Source organism: Lygodium microphyllum, chromosome 24 (assembly GCF_053477565.2).
Source record: "Lygodium microphyllum isolate KBCC chromosome 24, Lygodium_microphyllum_v1.1.10, whole genome shotgun sequence".
NCBI classification, from domain to species: Eukaryota; Viridiplantae; Streptophyta; class Polypodiopsida; order Schizaeales; family Lygodiaceae; genus Lygodium; species Lygodium microphyllum.
Genome location: NC_141158.1, coordinates 66547516 through 66555476, shown reverse-complemented (window position 1 = coordinate 66555476; position 7961 = coordinate 66547516). Strand labels below are relative to the sequence as shown.

At 39.8% G+C, this 7961-nt stretch overlaps 1 pseudogene across 3 annotated transcripts; it reads left to right on the top strand.

Moving 5' to 3' along the window:
• The first annotated feature begins 5216 nt into the window (after positions 1-5216).
• On the top strand, positions 5217-7585 carry LOC148015181 (PRA1 family protein B1 pseudogene; annotated as a pseudogene). Of its 3 annotated transcripts, none has more exons than XR_015688387.1 (2): positions 5217-5373; positions 6451-7585. The product of XR_015688387.1 is annotated as a PRA1 family protein B1 pseudogene, transcript variant X2 (transcript). The 3 variants fall into 3 exon arrangements; XR_015688388.1 differs by having other exon boundaries at positions 5218-5373; positions 6414-7585; XR_015688386.1 differs by having other exon boundaries at positions 5219-5373; positions 6435-7585.
• Positions 7586-7961: the final 376 nt, after the last annotated feature.

The following is a 7961-nucleotide window of genomic DNA, read 5'->3' as shown; positions in this document are numbered from 1 at the left end:
TATATGGCTATACCTTGCAAGAAGCATTGGGATGTCGTGAAGGGTATCATGAGGTACCTAAAGGGCACTGTAGATATGTGCATATGCTATGGTAGCCAAGATACAGGAGTCATGGGGTACACTGACTCTAATTATGTAGGACATACAAATAGTAGAAAGTCCACTTCTGGCTATGTGTTCACTTATGCTGGAGGTGCTATTTCATGGATGTCCAGGGTGCGAAAATGCACGGCCCTTTCTACTACAGAGGCCGAGTATGCTGCAGCCACTGAGGCTTGCAAGGTGGCCATTTGGTTGGGTCGTTTGGTTCTTGACCTTAGTATTGATTCTATCCCTACCCTGCATTCAGATTCTATGAGTGCTATTCAATTAGCCAAGAATCCGGTCTTCCATGCGAAGATGAAACACATTGAGATGAGGTATCACTTCATACATGGGGTCATTGAGGACAAGTCTAAGTTGACCTTATCAAGATCTTGATTGACCAGAATCCTATAGATATGCTCATCAAAAGCCTCTCTATGGAGCAATTTGCCTTCCTCAGGAGATTGATGGGCGTGGGATAGGACGATGTCTTTCCTCATCCTGTTGTACATGTGTACGTGTTGCACTGTCTTTTTTCTTTTCCTTTTCACTCCTCACAGGGGAAGATTCGCCTTTAAGTGGGAGGTTGTTGGGGGTAAAGGCGCCTCTGCCTAGCCGCCCGTGTATTACAACATTGACAATACCCGCGCCTACACATTGCAAGCAATAGGCGCCTGTCACCATCACTTTATTCTTTATTCTTTTAGTGATAGATGAATAAAGGGAAGGTCGGTTACACATTGTGACTGTTGGAGTTCCCACATTATGAGTCTCTCTCTCTCTTGCTCTTGCTCTCCCGCCATAGCTCTCCCATGCAAGCTTCGATCCTTCTCACCTTTCAACGAGATAGATTTTCTTGTAGTAGTTTCCTTTTTTTCTTGGTGTTCCTCTTGGGGCCCTAGCACATGAAGAGTGGACTTTACGAAGGATGCCATCTAACTATGTGAGAAAGTGTTTTGGTACGGAGGGTAGAAAGAGTTGCATGTGCAAATATTAAAGTCATCAAGTGGGGCTACTCGCACTATGCTTTTGGTCTGACAAAGCCTATAAGGACAAGGCCATTGCACAATGGATATGATTTTGTAATCATGACGTCAAGCATACAAATGTTGTGTAAAAACAAGTGATAGAATCACCAATTGTTCCATCTTTGTGGCCAGTTTTGATACAGGAACAAATATATCAAAGGAAGAGTGTAGCAACCTAAAACAGGCTGGCTTCAAGTTTGTTTGCTTTGCAACACCATCAAGGAACGAGAAGAGCAAACCTCCTAATTCTACAGACAGTGGTTCAAGTGGGAGAAGATGCAAGTGGAGGAATGAAATTTTCAAAGATGCACAAAAGAGAATAGAGGCAATTGCTTGTATGATTGCAACCTTCTTAGAGGAGATAGTGGAACTTGAGAGGTAGCATTTAGTATCTCGAGACTTGACGGAGAGTTGTTATGATGTACACATCAAAGAAGAGCCTAGGTGCACTTGTCTTGATTTTCAAAAAAGAGTATCTATGCAAAATGCATTTCTTGCTTGCAAACATATGTATTATATGTATGCACATACTTTGCCTTTAACCCAAGGAGTACATGGTCATACATCATCTTGCACTAACTCCCATTGACCTTTGTGTTAGGGAAAACACGTAAGATATGCACCATCATGTAGGAAGCCCAAAGCTAAGCACAGTTTGTTCATTATTTAGGCCCACTCATCATCATACTCACATCAATAGGGTGTGGCATATCATTTTTTATTGCAAGAAGATTAGGGTGTAGCAATCTTGGAAAATTTCTAAATATTGTACTCTTTTGGGCAATGCAGAAGTTTAGAATATTTTCTTATGTAGTGATAATTTAGTGCCATTGCTTCCTCTATTTTGGATAGTATACATATCATTAGGAGCTCCGACATGGTGATGCATGCATTATATTTCACATATCTTAATGTTTAAAAAGAGTAGTATTGTGTGGCATTGTGAGACTAAAGTATTTGAATTGTCATTATATATTTGCGTAGTAAACAATAATTTCGATGTCATTTGTAGAAAAAATCGAAGGTTGTTTCAAAAAGCTCAAAAAAGGAGTTTCAATTGCAAAAGCCCGAAATCGAAAGCTCACAATAATAATACATCCGAGAAGAACTAGATTGAATAAATCCTCGTTCGAGATAATCAATCACTTGCTTCTCCACTTCTCTAGCTTCACTAACACTAAGTCAATACGGTGGCCGATTAATGGGTTTACTTCTCGTAAAACATCAATACTATGCATTACATTATGCTCATGCAGTATACCTAGAGGCAAATTTGGAGGAAATACATCGTTATATTCATTAAGCAATTGGCACATCTTATTATGTACATGTGGTAGAGAATGAGAAGAAGAATTTGTAAGAGAATGTTGTGATGAGGAATTTCCTTTTAAAGATAGAGAGCATGCACTTAATTTTATCATTAGATTCTAGTAAAGAAATATCCACAACATCATTAATAGAAGACAAAGACTTGCACAAAGAAACAAGGAAATACAATACATAACAAAAATAGACATCTTCTATTTCATTATGTTTGGCCAACAATGAAGTTTGTTGTACATATAAGAGGGGATGGTGTAACATTCTCCTCACCCTGTAACAAAACTTGCACACCATTGTCCTCAAATGCAATAGTGCTATGATGATAATAACTACATTTTAATTAGTCACCGAAATTGTACAACCATTCTCGGCTCAATGCCACATTTGCCCTAGTCATGTTCATAACTTGAAAATTTATTTTCATAGTATGCCCTTGCACTTCCAATGGAACATCATGTACTTTTGTAGCCCACGCATCCTTGTCATCCCCATTCATGAGAGAGCTGACATAAGTATGAGTACTAGGTGCTTGGGGCGAGCTTCTTAACCAACATATAGTTAATGAAGTTGTGAGTTGACCCATCATCCATAAGAGTACGGACTCGTCGTCCATTGATCATACCACGCATTCATACCAAGTTGTAGGGGCAAAATGTGGGCATACCATTCAAGAGTCATGCGGTTATAGGGTAGTTTGGGTTGCTATCGAATGGTATTTCTAAGTCCTTGATTTTTTGCTACAACCTCACTTTGATACCATTGTTATGCACACATGGATGCCTTGCCTTCAACGAGCACAGAAGTTAAGAAAAGCTCAATTAACCTCTCAGTCACTCAAGTTGATAGTCTCTTTTAGCACCACATTGGTATCTTTAGGTAGATCCATGGACTATTTTTGGACCCCAACCCACCTCAAGTAAACAATGTACAAATTTTTGTCCAAGAATTGAGTGTATTTCAACCTCCCATAGTTAGTACACCACTTTCAAGCAATCACCTTAGATGGCCACAAAACAATGGTTCATGACCTTACTACCACATGTTCAAAAAAGAAGAAGTTAATCTTACTACCACATGTGCAACTTCAAGTCCAAATAACTTAAAGTAAGAATGGTAAACTTCTTAGGCTTTGTCAATATTATAGTGTTACCCTTAAGAAACACTTAGACATAGTAAAGGTACACCACATAATCTTGTATCCTTGACATAGAAGGGGTTCAATTATGCAATGAATAATCTTCTAAAAAATGTGCACAACAAACAATGTGTTAAAATTTGTAGAAGGGCGATTGATCAATTTTGCCCAGTACAATTGACAAATATTGTGAATTTGCTTTTGGGTCATTATGGAAGAATGATGACTACATGAAACAAAATCCTTGTCCATCGTAGAAGTGTGAATACATGAAATGATTTTTCTAGATGTGCATGCAATAGAGGCATCTATGCAAATCCATGCAATCTACATGTTCAAAGAATATATGTCCTATTGAAACTCAAAGTGACTATTCAATCAATTGCACAAAAAGAGTCTTCTAATACAATGAACAAGATAATAAAAGGAGGACAATGGAGGCAACAACATTGAAAGAAATCATACCTTGATGTACTTGGTTGAGCAAGCAATGAGGAAAAGGTAGAGAACATCCTAGTACTCACATTTAATATGCAAACTCCACTGTTGAGTACTAGTTGCTACATGTCAAAGACTAGCTCCTCTAGTTTATTTCACCTTCCAATTTTAGTTGATCAACCCAATTAGCCATATTCTTGGTCCCCTAAATTGGGTAAATGAATCGAGGAGTGTGGATCCTTTTCCCAAGCAACTAGCATGTGAAGCTACCTACTTTTTTGTAGTTGCTAGATATTTCCAAGGACTAGAACATAAATATTTATTCATGTGAAGTCGCTCTAGAGTCTAAGGCCTAACCAAGCAAGTCATACTCAAGCTCTTCTTGAAGTAGAGGATTGCTTCAAGACACTCCATGAATCAATTGGATTTTAGGCATCCCATGACAATGGAAAAAAGTTCATTTGTGTTGATGAACAAGCAATTGCAAGTGTTTGAAGGTCTCACTTTTTCACATTTGTATTGAATTGCTTGCTTTGGGAAACTAACCATTCCCAACCTATGCAAGTATAAGAGAGACTTCAAATCTCTCCCACAGTTGTCCCATAAAAGCACGTTCTTAAAACACCAAAAATTACTACAAATAAATTTATTATTGGACCTCTACTTGCATGTGGGCCTCCTTTACTGATTACAACAATTGGCCTCATGCTTGACAAAAGGGGGTTCTTAGGGGTGGCTTGGGGGTGGAGAGGCCAAAAAGATATGAGTAAAATAGAAGGCACAATACAATTGTTTAGGGTAGAGATAAAAAGCCCTTAGCGCAAGGTAGCTCCCAGTGTTGTTTAATAGAAAAAGGTGTTAATGCAGGTGTCTTAAACAAAAAAAGGCTTATCCTTAATGCCAACTTTCTAGGTAATCAACAATATGTAATCTTTCTTTACTTTTTAATACAATTTTATAGCCTTTTTAATCAGACTATGGAGTGCATGGACAATGACAATGACAATCTTTGCCACTGTGGCGACGCGCCAAAGGCCTAAATTTGACAGGATGCCCGATATTTCATGTGATAGCTAAGTTTATTAAAATACATTTTCTTTATTTGGATTAAGTTTATAATCCTTTAAAAATATAAGTATATTACACATAATATATGTAAAAATGATAGGCATAATATAAGTATAAAAATTTAGGCCCGTTGGACATTTTATGCCTTTACTTGTAGTCGGATGTAGAAGCCAATCAAGACTCGAAGATTAGCCGGCTTAATGATTTCTGCTTCTGCGAAATATTGAAAGCACTAAATAGCTCAGACATCTGATCAGAGAAGTTCCTTCGATCCCGCGGCACACAGGATTTCCACAGGTAAGACAGCTGCTCTCGTCCATGTCTGTTCTCCTTCTTCTTCGCCTTCGCCTTTATCTCTGGTTTTTGCGTTCTTTTGTTTTGGGCCATTCCACTACAAGTCCGTGAAATTTATATATCTGCAGAGGTATTGTGATTAGAACCAGGTGCCTTGTAGGTATAGATCAGCGGATCTCTGTACCTGTCGTGTGATTGATCCTTGAATAGACCTGTATCTAGCTTTCATTCTAGGGTTTCCTGTCTGAGCCATGGCCGAGTGCGTGGTTTACCGTTGTGCTCTTAGCTTTCATTCTAGGGTTTTCTGCCTGAGCCATGGCTGGGTGCACCGTTTTTTGCTGTGTTTTTAGGGCCCATTTACCACAGTTTATGTGATGCTACATGGATGTGTTTGCAGCTTTATTTAGTTTTCATTTTCATTTTTCTGGCTGTCAAGTTAACGGCTTGTTGTCAACCCCTGTCTTGAAATGTAAGTGCAGGCTATGAAATTAGGAATGAATAGGTCTAGTTTGCTCACATAGAAATTCCAGTTATAATTAGATTGACAGTTATTCTTGAAAGTTAAATGTAGCATGGCTAGAAATCCAGACAAGTAATACAGATTTTCTATATAAAAAATTTGCATGTTTACTTAAATCACTCTTAAAATGAAGGGATGTGAGATAAGCCTTCCGTGGAATGCTGTCGTTGAGCCTTGCGGACAAGAGGATGCAGGCAGCCATTAGAGCAGAGTTTTGAATCATTGCACAAGCCTGACTTTGCTGCTTACATGGCTGCGAAAGAAGACTGAAGTGGCTCTGGTTTTTCTGAAAGGGGGGTGGGGGGCGGGTTTTAGGGGCTGGGGGGAGGCTCAATAAAATTGTCAGTCGCCATCATAACTTCAAACTTCCTAAAGAGACACGGGCAGATTTTCCTATGCAGGCTTATTTTAGGCTGGATTTGAAGTGGAAACTTGGATCTGTATCTTTGTTTTGTCATGTGCTTCCTTTGGTCAATTCAAGATTGCCAGTCTGATTCCGTGCTTCTTTCGTGTAAATTGTCAGATTGCTGGTCTGATTTTGTAGGTATTTTTCAAAGCAGGGATCAGCTTGAGAAGCGCAGAGACTGGTAGTTCAAGTAATGGCAAACCAAGTACCAGCAGCACCTGGAAGCGTTGCAGCGGCAGCTCCCACCCCTGCTGCTCGAGCCTTTTTTGGCCGCTTATCTGATGTGTCACGAGCAGCCCTTGCACAACGACGGCCATGGAGTGAGCTTTTTGACCGCAGCTCCTTTGCAAAGCCAGAATCCCTTTCAGATGCGACAACCCGACTTCGCAAGAACTGGAATTATTTCCGCATGAACTATTTGCTCTTTCTGATAGCTGGAGTTGGATTCAGCCTGGTCACGCATCCTTTCTCTCTGCTTATGTTAAGTGGACTTCTGGGAGCCTGGTTTTTCTTGTATCTGTATCGGACAGAGCAGCTGGTCCTCTTCAATAGGCCTTTCAGTGAGCGGGAGGTTTTTGCAATGATGGTGGTGTTGACAATTGTGGTCGTATTTCTGACCAATGTTGGGTCTCTCCTCATTTCAGCTGCTATGGTTGGGCTGCTGCTGGTTGCAGTACATGGGGCTTTCAAAGTTCCGGATGATCTTTTCCTTGATGATCAGGATTCAAGTGGTGGATTTCTGTCATTCCTTGGAGGTGGTCCTACTCAACCTCCCTTACCCACCCATGTCTGAAAGAGAAGTAGTGGCTTCATGGCAGAGCTCTTGATTAACCTTTTTCCTCCCTCATTGATGGGACCTATATCGCATGTTACTCATGTAGGTGCTGACCTTTTAACATAATGAAGTGTCCTGAATTCGCCTTGTTAAAAGACACTAAGCAGCTACTCCAGTGCTGGCACAAACTTATCTCCATCGTTATTTGGAGTGCAAATATTGGTTGGGCCCAATTGAAGAGACTGTTTTTCAGCTTTGTTGTTGAAGTTGATGGACGAGTTGGATACTGACAAGCCAGCTGAAAAGAATACAGTTGTAATTGGAATTAGAAGAAGATTGATGTCTGCCAGGCTTTTTAGGTCTCTTTGACTAGCTGCCATGTTAGAAAAAGTACTTCATAGCCTGTGAATAATTTGTTGTTGCCATGTATGGCATGTTCATGGCCATTGTATTGCTCCTTTATGTGCATCTCAATAACTTTTCCTTCAGTATATACCATCGTCTATTTGCTTAACACTGTGTTGCGATTGAATATCAATCTAGTTTAGAGGTAGAACATTTCTGTGTAGCATGCCTCAAGCCACAGGTGCTGATTAAAGTTGGCCCTCAAGGCATTCATGATCCACTTTCATTTCACACTTCTTAAAAAAACTCCTCCTGCTACTTCAAGTGTGCAATACAGCAGGAAAAGGATTGGTTGAGGTGAAAATAAGTTACTACATCAACATCTTGCTACTATGCATTTGGCTTTGCTTGTGCACAGATTTGATTGAGTACATCTGGTTTATGATGACAAGGTCTAAATACTCTGAATGCACGACTTAGCACTAAGTTCATGCTCACAATTATACATAAATTGCAACACGCCGTTTGACCAATTCTTCAAGTTG